The sequence below is a fragment of the Temnothorax americanus genome, unplaced genomic scaffold (assembly GCF_048541705.1).
Source record: "Temnothorax americanus isolate GAGA-0224 unplaced genomic scaffold, ASM4854170v1 Scaffold17, whole genome shotgun sequence".
NCBI lineage: Eukaryota > Metazoa > Arthropoda > Insecta > Hymenoptera > Formicidae > Temnothorax > Temnothorax americanus.
In genome coordinates, this window is record NW_027509307.1 from 3,979,412 (window position 1) to 3,995,148 (window position 15,737).

Consider the following 15,737-nt stretch of genomic DNA (forward strand, 5'->3'; position numbering starts at 1 on the left):
ATCAACGCGGAGTATTATGCAGATGCAAAAAACGCGTCGCGCCATTATAGAGCCGCAATAAAGCGGTCTAACGTAACCCAGTTTAGTGCTCTATATCAAATTGAATGTATCCGCCGCGGAAATTAACGCTGCCTCCCGCGAAGCGCTATATAGACAAGGTTGTCGAATGCCGTTCTACGCGCAGAGTTTCTTTTGGATCCGAATAATTACGCGCCTGGAAGCTCCTAATTGATTCGTCGCGGAACAAGCTGCGGCACGAAGAAGGCGTATCAGGCGCGTCCCACGGGACGTGATTGCAATTTACGCCTGGAGAGAAAGTAGACCAATAGCGCTCAACGTTGCACTTTTCAATCTCGCGGGATTTTAACCGCAAAGCCGTATGTGTACGCGCGTTTCCCCTTCGGATTAAAGTAAGCTATATAAAGCACGCTTTTCCTCATATTTTTTGTTAGCCATTAAAAGCTGAGTGACTTTCATAAAAAAAAAAAACACTTTCCATCGCGTACACGTTACTTCGAAGGGTAGAAAAAGAAAGAAAAAATATTTTGAGAAGCTATATTTCTATTTTTTTTCTTAACGTGGGAGTTTATCCCATCCGAATTACAGCATATGGTGAACGCTCTTAGCCAGTGCAAATGTATCTGCGAGTCACGCGGTACATTCACACCTCCGTGGCAACGTTTCTCGCGCGAGCTAAAGGCTGGAGTCGCTTCCGACCAGCGGGATAGAGCCGTAAAACCGGGGAAAAAATAACGTAACCACCGACCAAGCACTTGACACCGGGGTTTATACGCATTACTCCCGGTGGAAGTGCCTCGTGCATCTGGTCGAGGCCGGATCGAGGGACGGGCGGTTCGGGGGGGGGGGAGAGATCTCACGGGGGAAGAGCAGGATGTAGGAGGATGTTGTTGTTGACCCATGGGGCAGGAACAGGTTTCGAATTCGGATTATGCCGACCCGAAACCGCTCCTTCGCACAACACGGCCGTTCTCTTTATGAACGTTCCCCGTACAAGCCGCGCCGAGATGTGTGCGTGCGCGCACCGACCCCCCACGCAATCGTATAGTAAAAGCGTTCCTCCGGCTTTGATTCTCCTTCTTCGTCCTTGAAACCTCCTCTCCCGTCGGTGCCCCCTCCTCCCCCTCTCGAGGTAGCTCACGCGAGAGCGGCTACGTTGAAGTGCCTCCGCAGAGAAAGAGAGAGAGAGAGAGAGAGAGAGAGAGAGAGAGAGAGAGAGAGAGAGCCTCTCTCGATAATATATATTCACCTTCGACTTCACCGGAGCGGGAGCAGGTAGCGGGGAACCTAGATCGTAAACGCGTAATCATCCTGTTCTCGAAATAAGACGCATAAGGGCAAGATCCGAGAAGAGGACGAAGAAAGATGTAAGGTGGAAGAGAGAAGTTCTCTCTCTTCTTCTCCTCCTCCCTACTCTCGCGATCGAGTCCAGTTTGAACCGACGACTCAAGTTCGCGGAGGGTTATCGTCCTTGAGGCGAGCCTTGGGACGGGACGTACTCCGTCACGGATGACAGGTCCCTTATCCCTTGGTTGCTTATCTTGCTCCTGTTTACCGACGGCAAAAAGCTAGGTTCTTGGTTAGAAGAAACATAATTTTCCGCGTGACGGATACGAATGCAGAAATAGAAGAGCAATAATAACATTTTATGTTTTTCGAAAATTTTTGCGGTCCTTAATTTCAATATTTCGAACTCAATCATTTACAACTGCAAGAGGGAGGCAGCTTCTTCTCATTAAAAAATGTAACTGTTGTATTTTTATTCCCTACCTAAGTATCTTTTTATTTATTTTTTATTTTTAGAAAAAAGGGTATTTTTTAAAATAAATTAAGAATTTCACATAATTTTATTCCGTATATATTGTTTAGCATGTATATTATTATTCTAAGAGCTCTTTACATACAGCTGCATTATGTATGAAATATGTATGAATTCGTGCGCCGAGAGGCACTCATGCACATTTAATTAATTATCCGGCATTTGTCGCATAAGCATATAGTGCATGAGAGACGCATTTCATTTCATTTCATTTCATTTGGAATATGCAATATCCGTGACTCCAATCGATATTCGCTGCAGGTGTCGCTTTCTAAAATCCACTGCTCAGAGTATTTCGACATTTCTCACGAGGCACTTCCGAACGTGCTTTCAGTAGCCCAAACAATACCAAGTATTTAATAACAGTCCATTTCGTAAGGAGCGCGATATTTCTCGGCGGAGTAAAAAATATCGAGCCTTACTTTCTACCGCAGTTCCGATTGCATGTCGCTATTTTCATTATCTTCGACGTTTGAATATCAAGTATATTGGGATAACTGAATCTTGCATATGCAAGAATGTCTTGTATAATCGCGCGAGAAAGTCGCATAATCACGATTCTAGTGCGGCGATTGAAGCAAAGCCGCGGACTTCTGCGTAACGAACAGATGTCAATTCTCAGCGTCGTTAATAAAGCGAGGCTCTCTTATAATACGGGCTACGGGACGCGACTACGAGAGCACGCATAGAGGACGAGGAGAGCTGGTTCTTTAGCCGGTACTCTTGAATCGCGCTTCGGGGTCTTTCGTTCTGTTGTTGCTCGACGACGACGACGACGACGCTACTTCTGCGGCGCGTATACGCACTTCAGGTACACGTCCGTACCCGCGGCGAGTTTCTAACGGTGTCCCACGTATGTACATATTAGAAATTGTTTACGATTATTAGGCGCGGGGATCTCCCGCGGTGCAAATGTAACTTCGAGCGATGAGAATTTTTAAACTAATGAAGGACGTGCGACTTGCGTCGCTTCCTCGATCTCTATAGAAATCGCATGTCGATAGCATCCCAGTGTCCGACTCATGTCGCAGCTCGTTAATATATTTCCATATAAAAATGTGTAATATAGATTAGATTTATAAATATATGTGTGAAATGTCATATAAATTATTAATGAAGAAAACTCGAAGAAAGCTGTTTAAGCCTACAATGCGAGAAGTTTATTTTCGTAATGATTTATTCGCGAACATCAATAATTGCCTTCTTTTTTTTATATTAAAATTATATATTTAATTTTTTTAGAGTTACTTCGACCAAACTCTGATTAACTTAATCGTTGATTAGTCCATTGGAAATGCGATTGGTCATTTCCAATGGACTAATCAACGATTAAGTTAATCGGAGCTTGATCGAAGTGGCCTTTACATTTTTTTATTTTTATATATTCTGTAGCTTCTCATCCTTATAGACAGCGGAAATAAGAGATATGATACGTTGTCCCATTATTTCCCTACATATTCATTCTAACGCAAATTTAATAACAACAATTTTTTTTATTCTTTAATTATCTCGGCTCTCTATCTTTTTTTCTTCTTTCTTTTTTTGACGGATTTTTTCGACTACCAGAGTCGCGGTCCCACGATTAAAAACGGAAAACCCCATTCCATATTTTATAGCTACAGACACGAGAACAGTTTCTTTTATTTAATGCATTGTTAATGTTTTAATTAAATACTCGGTTACGTTCTTTGGATTACATCGCTTTCTCTTGCTCTTTATTTACTTCTCTTCTCTCTTCCCAGGAGAGTTTAACTCCCGAATAAGCAGCGTTCCGCAAGCGCGTCTCAATCTCGAGTACTTGCCGCCGCGTCGACTGGCGCCAACTTAGCGGCGACTGCGCGTACTTTCAAACTGGCTTCCACCACCGCTCGCCGCAACCCCTGCCGCGCGCGCGCGCGCGAGAGAGAGAGAGAGAGAGAGAGAGAGAGAGAGAGAGAGAGAGAGAGAGAGAGAGAGAGAGAGAGAGAGAGAGGTGAGGCGACCGACGCAGGCGACGCGTGGAGCCGACGCCGAAGCCGAAGTCGCGTCTCTCGCGTTCAGTCGGCGTTTAGCTGCCAAGGCTTCGCTCGACGGCGATTCGTTTCGTTTCGTTTCTCTCTGTCGCGTTGCGTCGTGCGATCGTACATATAAACAAAATCGTGGGCGCGTCACGTTACGTCGCGTCCCGTCAGTGCGTCCGTCGCGAAAATTCCACTCGATCTCGCTGTCGTGTTTTCTCTCTGTGAATGTCCGTATGCACGTTTCGCAGCGGTGACTTCATGGTGCGGCGCGAACATCCACGCGGCTCGACACGGGACACTCAATTGTGCATCGAGTACGGGAGATCGGTGCGGACGCCATGGAGCCGCGGGATTGCTGATTGACCTGATCTCTCATAATTTCGGTGAGTGAACCCCTAATGTGTCATTTCGTTTCGCAGCGCGCAACCCTTTAATTGCCAGCGCGGCTATTGGCTGCAGGCTGCCTCTTTTTCTCGCCGTTTTTTCTTTTTCTTTTTCTTTTTTTCCTTGAAAGAAACAAGCGATTTCGATTAGGTTTAATGAGGCGAAATGATGAGGCGTTTCTCCCCGTCGCGCACGTGCGATCCGCGGCGCGACGAGTGTCGATGCTTCCTGCTCTAATTTCGCGCGCATCCCCCGAGCGGCCATGATTCGTCGTTTGTTTTGGTGAGCCGGACTGGCGCGAATTTAGGGATGCGATCGCACGTCGAGAACAAATCTCGAGATTCGTAAAGTCGCAGCTTTTCTTTTTTGCGCTGTAAATTTAAACAGCACGTATTAAGGACAACGATAGCGATTATCACAGTAGTTAACATCTTTCTTTACGGATAACGTGTTATACTTCGCGCAGTCCGTATATAATTGATAGTTTTATTCATGAGCGCGAGTCAGATTTACATTGCAAATCAAGCTTGGTATTCCAGAGCGACAAATGGTTTTTCGTTGATGTATTAACATTCCTTGAAAATATCGCAAATGCAGATATCAATAACATGCATGATATTAACATCTTTTATATTATTAATATTAATTATATATGTATCTAATATTTTTTATATATGTATACAATTTATCAATTACGCTACACTACTATTTACTATAAATCGCGCATTCTTGTCACTAACATTAACGTTATAGACATTATTCGGCGCAAGTCTTAATGACGTTATTTATAATGTTGCTTAGCTTTATTACAATATCATGAATCTCTTTGAAATATTTACGTTTGCAGTGTTTTTATACGCGATTAAATATATTCAACGTGCACGAATGTCACGTCGAGAGACGAAAGAGAAAAGAAGTATCGTTTCTGTTTCGTTCGCCGTACGAGGCGTTTGTATTCCTTCGTCAACGCCGTTTCTTGAGTAAACATTCGAGACGAAGGGTAGACCGTTTTTACATACGTCGTATCTTTCATTAGCGCTTTTACATCCTTCGACGCGTCGTCGCGCACATCTCGCGCGGGAGATTCTCCGTCGTGTACCGGGTGCCCGTGTCGTTACGCGATACCGCGAGAAATCAAATGGCAGTGACGATTCTGGCATTTAACGATCCAGTTAGTCCGATTCTCTCCTTCCTTCGGTCACTTTGTTTATGCCGGCGTATTATAGAGTCGCCCGTTCTATATGTCTCCTTTTCTCTATCTCCCTCTTTCTTTCTCTCTCATTCCGTTGTCTCTTTCGCTCCAAACGGAGAGCGGTCGCCTCCGGAACGGTACAAATCACGGACGGCGACAGAGGTCGTAATCCCGAGAGCGGGAGAGAAGTCCGAGGAGAAAGAGAGAAAAAGAGAAATAAAGAAAGAAAGGGAGAGGGAACGATATATGTACGTATATTTCTCCCTATGTGGTGATTAGCGCGATAGTAATAATTTCGACGCATAGTAAGGCATACTTGATGTTGTGGTCGAACCGCTCTTCATTTCTTACCCGTACACACGGTGTTTACGAGGCACACGGTATACGAGAATGACAGGACGCTCGTGCTATCCCTCCCGAACATGTATTATTCGAGAGGATCGAGAGGAACTGAATAAATAATATTAACGATATTAACGATTCTTTCTTTCTTTTTAAAGATGCTCATATCTTGCTCGTTATCGCTAATGTGTAATGTGTCAAGGAGGTGTACGGATAAGAAGTTACGTCACTAAAGTTGAATTGTTCTTGAGATAAATTCTTCATTGTAGTAAATTTAATAGTAGGAGGATAGATGATTCATAAGAACATCATATATATGCTACTACGATGCTCAATTAAACTTCCGAGTGGGTAATGGGTAATGGGAAATACTTTCGAGTTATTTCGAAATGTCGATTATAAATACGTACTATTGACTTGTTTCTTAACCATTGATTTTACTAATTATTATATTATTTAATTATTAATAATTCTCTCTAAAAATATTCTATTTTTAAATCGATAAGATTTAATTTTATCGCCATCAAACTTCGACGAATATTTATCGAGACTAATGTTTGTATTATTAAAGCGAGCCACTTTGGAAATATAATACTGATGCATATCGATAGATTTTATCAATTTCTCGTATCTATTTTTAAAAGAAAATCATAGATTACAACTCTCTGTTTTCCCCTGCTTAATACATGTTTATTACTCGAATCCAGCCTAAGGCTATACATAATTTTAATAATATGCATCGTCGGTGTGGTATTAAAATCCTTTGAAGCGTTTATATATATAAATTTATGATCTATCTATAAAAAGACGTGGCCATAAATATTGTTAGGTATGAATAATACTGCTCGTTAGACATATACACACTGGTTTTGTTTTCCGCCAATTGTTATTAATAGAATTTCGCTAATATATTATGAAGCGTTGATCGATCGATACGAGGAAATCGCGCGCGTCGTTCCCGAAGACGTAACCACTTCGTTTTTGTACGACCTATAAAAATTTATATAAAACTGTCCCGAGCGCAGCACGACTCGTCGTGAGGACATGAATAATTTATCGAAGCGTTTCCCCTACGTGTTTCGTGCCTCCCGAGAAGAATAGAAAGAGAGAAAGAGAAAGAGAAAACGTTGCGCCGTTTACGATCAGAGGCCTGGATTTTTGGTTCCTTCGGTTCGGCCCTTCGTGCCGTTGAGTAACAATAACAGACGCGAATTCACGCGATCGTTAAATGATGTCACGAATTATAAAACGTATATCGTAATCAACGCACGTGCAGCAGACAATTTGCATTCCGCAAAACAAACGTAATAAACTCGAGATTGTCAGTTGTAAAATCGTAAGCAAATATCTCACTAAATAAAGAACAGAGGCGCGCGAGTTGCATCTCTTGCATCGTAAGAATATTTAACACATTCAACATACGATCGAAAACGTATTAATCATATTTAAGATATTTCGTGTCGTGTCACTATATCACGATGTCAATTATTGAAAAAGAGTGAAATGATGTAATCGATTAATTGATTGCGATTAAAATTCGTTTTTCCATATCGTAGGCCTATCAAAGACCTTGCAATTTCGATTTCGCGCGCACTTACGTGCCGTTAATCGGAACATTTTCGTGTTAATCTTCCAAGTATCTTGCGAATGTACACGTCGCGACGAATGGACACGTGAGGCAGATACAATGTGAAACGGCAGGCCCAACGTGAAAACCGCAGATCGAGATACGCGCGCAATTCGCGTGCAACGTGTTCGGAACACGCTGCACGTCGTGTCGCACTCGGCCTGCATGTTGCGCTGCTTTCGTATACTCCGGCTGTCTAAATGTAATGGCCTGTCCGACTGATGAGTACATGTAACGACGTGGCGGCTGCGCGAGATAAAAAAAGGGCCGTAATTTATACGATTTGCTTTACACATCCGTTTATTAACGCGCGAGCGTATTTCTCCTCGCGTTGAATTTGAGAGCGAGGAACGATTTTTATATGAGCGTTCGAACGTTCGTGAAGACGACAAAGGAGTTCCTTTCCGAATATTGCGGTTAACTGATGGGGGGACGGAATAGTTATTTTATTTGGGCCGCGAAAGGTAACCGTGAGAGGTTTTCAGATTTGAGGTTTTTTTTTACGATATATAAACACAATACTCGGGTCTCCAAATTGGCAGATCCAGGCAGATATTCATGCAGGTACTCCAGGTATCAAGAATACCTGAAATCGTGAATTCACACAATGTTATAATAACTGGATATATACCATTACATATATACCATTTATTAGTACTTTTTAATTTCCGATATGGTGAATATTTCATTTCATTTATAATTTATAATCCTTATTTTATTTACATATTCATACGTTTTCTATGTTATATTATATATACAGTTATTATATTGCATATATTATATACTTACGATACGAATATTATTAAGCAGATTTAGTAGACAGCGCAATCTTAATATAAGTAACTTTACGATGGGATTCGACGATAGTCTCTCCGGACGCGTCCATAAGTTCCCATCGATGATGAGCGCGCTAATCGGCCGGCGCACTTATCGCGGAAAAAGTAACGGTACGAGAGCGACGCTCGATGAGAGGAGAGGCCAGGCGTGTCCGAAGTTATCGCCTTGCCGAAGAAAGACTTTCGCAACGTGCCGTTCTCACGACATAAATTAAAATCCGGCACGAGTCGGAGTCTGGCCTGCCTACCGAGTTTTATGGTCGCGAACTCCGTCGATTCTCATGACTCGCGTCGATCCTAATCTCCGCCAGATAGATATTATAGGAGCATTTCGGTATCGTAATAGGATTATACGGGATATTGAGCCCGAGCACACCGGGGACACTGTCTGCTGAGCATTTTCTGCCCTACGTAGCTTTCCCGTCATCTCGACTAAGGCGCTACTTGACCTACATTTACACAAACAGGAAAAGAGTTTTGTTAAAATTACATCGTGCAACTTTTATCTTGTTCCGGATTGTTTCTCTTATTTAATAACCTGATGAGATCTCTAGGTGCATTCTCATTTAAACTCATAATTAAAGACATAATCTTTTTCAAATAGATTCAAAGACATTATTAAAAATGCGTACATTTCTTTATGAGCAACTTACAGTAACTCTGCCGTATTTAAATAGCCTCGATGTTAATTTAAATACGAATGTTTTTTCATCTATGAGAAATAATGGTTAATGATGTTGATTTTTACAATTAATTAATTTTTTATATTTTAAAATGTTTTTACCTTCCACGTTATATTTATTTTCTTTAAATTTCGTATCTTGAAATTGCGTGATTAAAATTTTGACTTTTTAGGATCATATTTTGTGTAGCGGCTTAATTCCCGGACGAGCCTAACTTAGATCGTTGATGTTCGTAATTACCCGCTGCGTTTCTTCGGGGCCGAGGAAAATATCTAGTTTCTCGAAATCCCCGGAGCAGAGCACGGTGAGCTCTCTTCGTGCTCTCTTGCGTAAAGCTTTATCTACCCCGTTCAGATTAGACACGCGTCCGCGCTGACGGAACGACGAATTTGAGACGATCAAAGGGAAGCCGGTGTCGTGAAGAGTAGGTATTATATTCCCCAGGGTGGCAACGGATCCTATATTTGAGCGCTGGCTCAAATACCGTGATGTCATGTAAGTTTAAAACTGACGCTCTCGCTCGTTTCGATGTTAATCTCGCTGACCGTCACGATGTTAATATATTCGTCCGTGGAAAAAAATATCTGCAAAGTTGGTATCTCGTCAAGCGATAATTACACGTTAAACCGTAAAATTTATCCTCGATTTTGTAAAAAGTCCAAAAACTTGGGAAATTATATATCCTTTGATTCGATGTCTCGGGAACTAACAGTAGAAATTTGTGAAAAGATCAATTTAACGGTATCAATATAACATACTCTCGATATAACGATATGTATCAGCATCTGAATAGTATCTACTGGTATACGAGATATAGGTATGGAGGCAGCATTATTTATGAACTCTATAAAACTCGAACGTTTCCCTTATAAGTTTTCATATTGTACCTCGACGCTCAGTCATCTAGAGAATCTAATATCTTTTAACTATATACAGTAAGGGGTTCGTATAAAAAGAAAACAGCGTAAAGGCATGATTCGATGCTTTTTTGTAAAGTTGAGGGTGGGTTGTAAACTGTTGGTTGAAATCGTTTTCGGACAGCATCGATATCGACTGACTGCCACGCCGTGATTTACTGTTCGTGACCTTTTTCGACGTTTACGCCACTGCGGTTTCAGTCCGCAAGACGCTATCCAGACTTTACCGAAGGGCCGCTTTTTGTCGAAGACGAGGGCTCGAGCGGCGCGAAATCTTCTCGCTGTTCAGGAACCCCATGGTTCGAGCCGTTGTCGAGAGCTGTCGGATGCAGATCGAAATTTTAAAAACTCTTAACCATCTTCGCCGCGTGATTCCTGACGGGAGAGAGAAGGGGAAACCGTAAAACGTTGTGCACCTTCCGAAAATCACGTATAGGTGAAATAAAGGGCGAGTTCAATGAGAAACTTGTTAAATAAAGCCTCATTGTCTCGAAACACATCAACCAGCGAATATAATCACTATAATTTTACTATCGCTTGATTTTTGTGCATTTTGTGGCTGTCTACGTTTTTTTTTATTTCTATTGATGTATCAATTTCGCTGCAGCACAAATATTCTGGCGATTATTGTCAATTTTTGATGTAATACAATAATTCGGGTTTTTTTTTTGGAAAAACAAAAATTTTGATTTTTTTTAAACAGAAGAGATAAATTTCAATATTTTTCTTTATTGCACTTACTTATCTAAAAATTTAGATACAAGAAGTATATAATAATAATAATAATAATAATAAGTTAGATTGTAATTCTCTAATAGATTTTGTTAAAATTTATATGTCTGAATAACCAAGCTAATTTCGAATCTCTTTTTACAGAGTTTGTCACAATATGTAAGAATACTTCGCAATATAAAAGCGTTTCAATGTTAGAAAGAACCATTCTCTCATAGCACGAATAGTATCCCTGAAGGTTGGGAAGGTTACCATTCTAATTTTTTTGAAATTCTGCAACAATAACAAACGGAAAACCATCGACCAATTGTCTGGTAAAGTTGTCTGTAAAGAATACAAACCATAGGTAAAAGTTTTGAGTAGAATTCGATCTTTCTAGGAACTTTTCTCCATTTCTGATCCTTTAATCGTTCAGGTCATATTCTGGCTCATTAACAAGAAGCATTAATTTTGTTCCTAAAATCATTTCGCATTGTACTGGAAATTCTTAGAAACACCCAGTGGTAGCACTGGTAGCTTTCAGCAACATTGCCGGCGCCAGTTCCGTCTGAAGCTGGGCCGAAAATACCGCTTATCGTTTGCGAGACGAGTGCATCCAGTCTTCTTAAGACGGATGTTGTGAACGCTGCTGTGTCTAACGAGCAACGACGCGCCTGGACCGCACGAGTAGTTTGAGATTATCGCGGGAAACGCTATTTTTCGCCGCAGAGTTTTCCAGCACGCAAGCGAGCGCGTAGCGGAATCTATTATCGGGTTTTCGAGCCCGCACGTCACCCGCAGATATTTACGCGCGACGAAATCGTTCTTGTTCGGTCACGCTTCCCTCCGAACGCTCGTAAATCTCTTCCCGTAGCCGTACGGAACTCGAAACTTTTTGCACAACTCTTGTTTATCGCGGCTTTGATTACTCATACGGATTTAGATCTATCTCACGCTCGATGCTGAATGATTTAAATTACGGTGTCTAAACTCTCGTACATCGGATACATATATCAGTTTCTCGTATACAGAACTTGATACATATGTGTTAATGAAACGCGGATGGTGAAAATCGTATCATGTTAATTTCGTCCGATTTCTAACGGAACCGACATAATCGAATGTTTGAGAAATATATATATATATATATATATATCTTCTGTTGTCACATCCGCGTTAATTTCCGTGAAACATTTATGTATCTGCATCAAGATCTATATATAAATCCGATAATAAATTTTCTGAGGAAGGAGTTTACAGAACTTCGAGATAATCATCGCAGAGAGATCTTTTCGGAATAATCTAATCTTTCGCGGTATCTTATCTTAAGTTGTGAGACTTTGCTCGTTATCATTCGCTACGACAGAACGTTCGTAATGATGTCCCGATTCCGGTTCGCCTCTTTCGATTTGTAAGGCGTGAAGAAGGGTCAGAAAACCAGTTTTCGGGTTCACCCACACCCTCAAGCGCGCCCAACGCTTCAGGTGTACGTATGTATACGCCCGCGCGATGGAGGGAGTTCATGATTTAAATTTTCGAAGGTCGAACGTGTGGACCACGGAGGAAGAAAAGGAAGGACACGAAGAAGATGAGGAGACCGGTAAACGGAGTAGGGTACACGTGGTTTGCATCTGGCAGAGTTTCACGCACGCGCCCGCAACAAGGGGACGAAAATGAAATCTGTCTTCTTATACGTGAAGTATTTTCTCCACGGTTTCTCCCATTTCCTCGTCTCGTTCTCGTTCTCATCAAATTGGAATTAGCGTTGTCTCGGTTAATTCTCGTTACACCTGACGATTTCGATTGGTGTATCAATACGAGACGCGTGATGAGATATAACAATCCTAAACTAACTCGGCACATCTAGCCATCTTGAGCAAGGCTGCTACTAAATCGATAATTCATTATCACTCTTCATTAGCTAATGAAATAAGTTGGCACTTGATATATATATCTCTTGATGCGGTTAATTACTTCTTTGAATTATTATCATATCTATTATGCTTTTCTTGTTTATATTTTCCGTATATATTTTCAACCCAGGTTATTAATGCGTTAATAACATACCAAGAAGTACTCCGTTTGTTACAATTAACACGCTATTTATCGTGGAAATTAAAAAATTTGAAAGTACCGCAATTTCTGCTTTTCGAGGAAGGTTGCTCCTTATTACGGACTGACGTCGCTCGCATATAGGACACCACGAACGTCGCACGACCGAACGTGGCAAACGCGAACCTGTACCGGTCCTCGCGTTTCTCTCTTTTGGTCTGAGCAATGGCCAGAGCAGCCTCTCCTCTCTACGGTCCACGGTACGAAGGATCCGTATATGGTGCTGGCCTACTACCTCTGCGGCACGCACACGGATGCATTCGTGTACATGCGGGTCGCTATATGGGTATAACCCCGCAGAGATATCGGCGACAAGAGCTTCTTTTGAAGACGATCGAATTAATCGGATTTATATCTGAGCAGTAATACGCTTACCAAACAGACCAAACATATCGCAGAATTATTTGAAAAATAATAGATAGGTTTATTCCGATACAAAAATTCTCTAAGAATAAATATATAAAATAAAAGCAGTTTAATATGGTTCTACAGATAAGAACAGTTCACGTAAGTTTACAGATAGTCTCTTATGTATCATCGATATGAATTCTTTGCACGAATGTAGAATGCAAAAAGAAAATTGCTACCAACTTTTGCTATACGACGTACAAATGGAAATGAATCACACGATAATTAGCAATATTACAGTTAGTTAAATGTTTTTATTCATCTTGACAAGTAACAATGGAATACAAAGGTCTCTCTCGCGTACTTGGATAATGTCGTTTATTCACCCTTTTATCGCGCGTGTGAAAAACGTGCATTCCGCGGCATGCGTATATATGCACGAAGAAGTTGAGCCATCGTCGACTCGCAGCACAAGCAATATTGCTCGATAAACGGTCGCCGGCAATGTCGCGGCAATGGAGAAAACCTGAGTGTGTGTGCAAGGCGCGTATGTATTCGGGTTCATTCCAGGCTCTTTGGCGTTCAGTCCATAAATTGGAGGGTTTAGGTTCGCGTTCGCACGCGCTCGCTTATACGCTGCATCGGCTTCTCCGCCTGATTCGCGCCGAAGATATATTGCTCGTTGTATATGACATTAGACGTTTATGCACGACACAACGGCGCGAAAGTCTTACGGCCCGCTCGTATTACAGATTATCATATTCGCTATTCCTTTATCGCTAATGTATCTGCGGGGATGTTAACAACTGAACATAGAGCTTCGCGTGTGAAAATCTATTAGATACCATCGGTGCCACGTAATTCTAAATACGACGCCTCATTACACGCATCGTGTAATATTCCGTTATGTTATTTTTATCGTTATTGCAGTTATATTGCATGTGCGAGAATTGTATAATACATAAATGCGCGTAAAATTTATGTATGTGGGTTAAAGCAGAGTATTTTACTCGGTGCCACAAAAACAAATGCATAATTTATATTACCTTAATCAAATTTAAATCTTCATTATTTCATCTTTGTCGCGTAATATATAACTACTACGTAGTATAACTACTTGACTCTCATTTTATTTTTATTTTTCGTAATTTTCACAACACAACATTAGACAAATAAAATCCAGAGTAAATTAGTTACTTTTAACATTAAATTTGCTTCTAAAATTTTAATTTTTATTATGACATATTTTATTTTACTGTTATTTTAAAAATCCCGTGGGAATTAAATTTTTGTTTACTCCTTAACATTCTTGACAATCAATTGTCAATGTCCTAAAGTGACTAACGGTGCCTCAGTCAACTCAGTGAAAGTACGTTTTGTTTTTGAAGAACTAAATAGTAAACCGAGTGAAAACATTTAATGGCTGTTTAATGTCTCAGAGTGAAGGGGTTAAAAGGGCAAAGATTAAAATACACGGCTCGTGCACGTATATATAGAACGTGGTGCTCTTACTACATCCTTATGGCGTGCGTGCACTACATGCAGCCTCGATGCATGCATACTATATATATATGTAGTCAGAATACTTTCTCGCCTACGGCAAGGCAGCCACCTTGGCGTATAGCTATGCCTATGCGAGCTTGATGCGATCTCGGCACTTTTCGCACTAGCCTCTCCCAGTCGCGACAAAATCGTTAGCATAATCTAACAATAATGATTCACGCAGCATCGACGACTCCACGCTTCTTAATTAATTATACGCCGTTTACTTTTCAAGCATTCACGCAAGCCTGCTGTCGGTAGTGACGAACGCAAGTCGCATTGAGAAACCTCACACACACCTTGTGTACTTTTAATGCAACTACGCAAACAGAGACTATTTTTTTAGACACATTCTTGGTTATCTAAGATAAGAGTATTACGCGCGATAAGGGAGTTCCGATTCTGATGATAAATCGCATCCACGTACTTGAATTTGACCCGATAAATCGATTTTTCATTGATCCATGTCGATTTGATGATTTATCGATGGTTTACAGTTTACAGGTCTTAAAACGAGAAGTTAAGGCCCTTGTAAAATATTGCGCGTTTATATATTTGTCACGGTACTTATGTAGTTTCTGTTCTCAGCCTCTCAGCCTCGGAGCTTGCGCTGCGTTACAGTTACATCGCCACGTCAATTATCCCATTAGCTCGTCGACTCGAACAGGTTCCGGCTTGATCCGACGAATCAAGCCTCTTCCACGTTACGTACGTTGGCTTATCTCTGATATGCTTTCCTGCAGGCGTACCGCGTTACGTCTAATGTGAGATCGCTGACAGGAAACGCAGGCGAGATTCTAATTTGTTGGCATTCGGTTTCTCCCGGCTCTGCGCGCGATCCACGGCCACGGTACACGGGAAACAGTGGTTAGCTTATTACGCTTTACGGGGGAACGGTCGCATGAATACGCCCTTTATGCCGGCCGAACCGCTAGCGTATAAACCGCCAATGAGCGTAGGAAATGGCTTGTACCTTTTGCAACGTTATTTTTCCTTCACCGTACGCCAGACACACGAAACGTTTAACGCCTCTTGTCGAGACTGCGTAACTAACAGCTTAAGCGATTAGGTAACGACTTTTGCGAAGTTATATGCATGGCCCGACGAGAGAGCTTGCTCGAGTCGTAAAGAGAGAACTCTGAAACTTTCTGTATATTTTTGTAGGTTATTCAACCCTTAACTCCGAGAGATCCATTAAATATATTT

General features: G+C 41.4%; 1 protein-coding gene across 3 annotated transcripts in view; it reads left to right on the top strand.

Annotated features, from left to right (window-relative positions):
- Sema5c (Semaphorin 5c) overlaps positions 1-15,737 on the top strand; it is a 100,034-nt gene that overhangs the window by 9,226 nt on the left and 75,071 nt on the right. The window contains exon 1 of one of the 3 annotated variants that reach the window (XM_077403120.1): positions 3,859-4,220. The exons of the other annotated variants lie outside the window; for them this stretch is intronic. The gene's annotated coding sequence lies outside the window, so the exon portion shown is untranslated. Of the gene's footprint in view, positions 1-3,858; positions 4,221-15,737 lie in introns of those variants that run through there. 3 annotated transcript variants of the gene reach the window in all.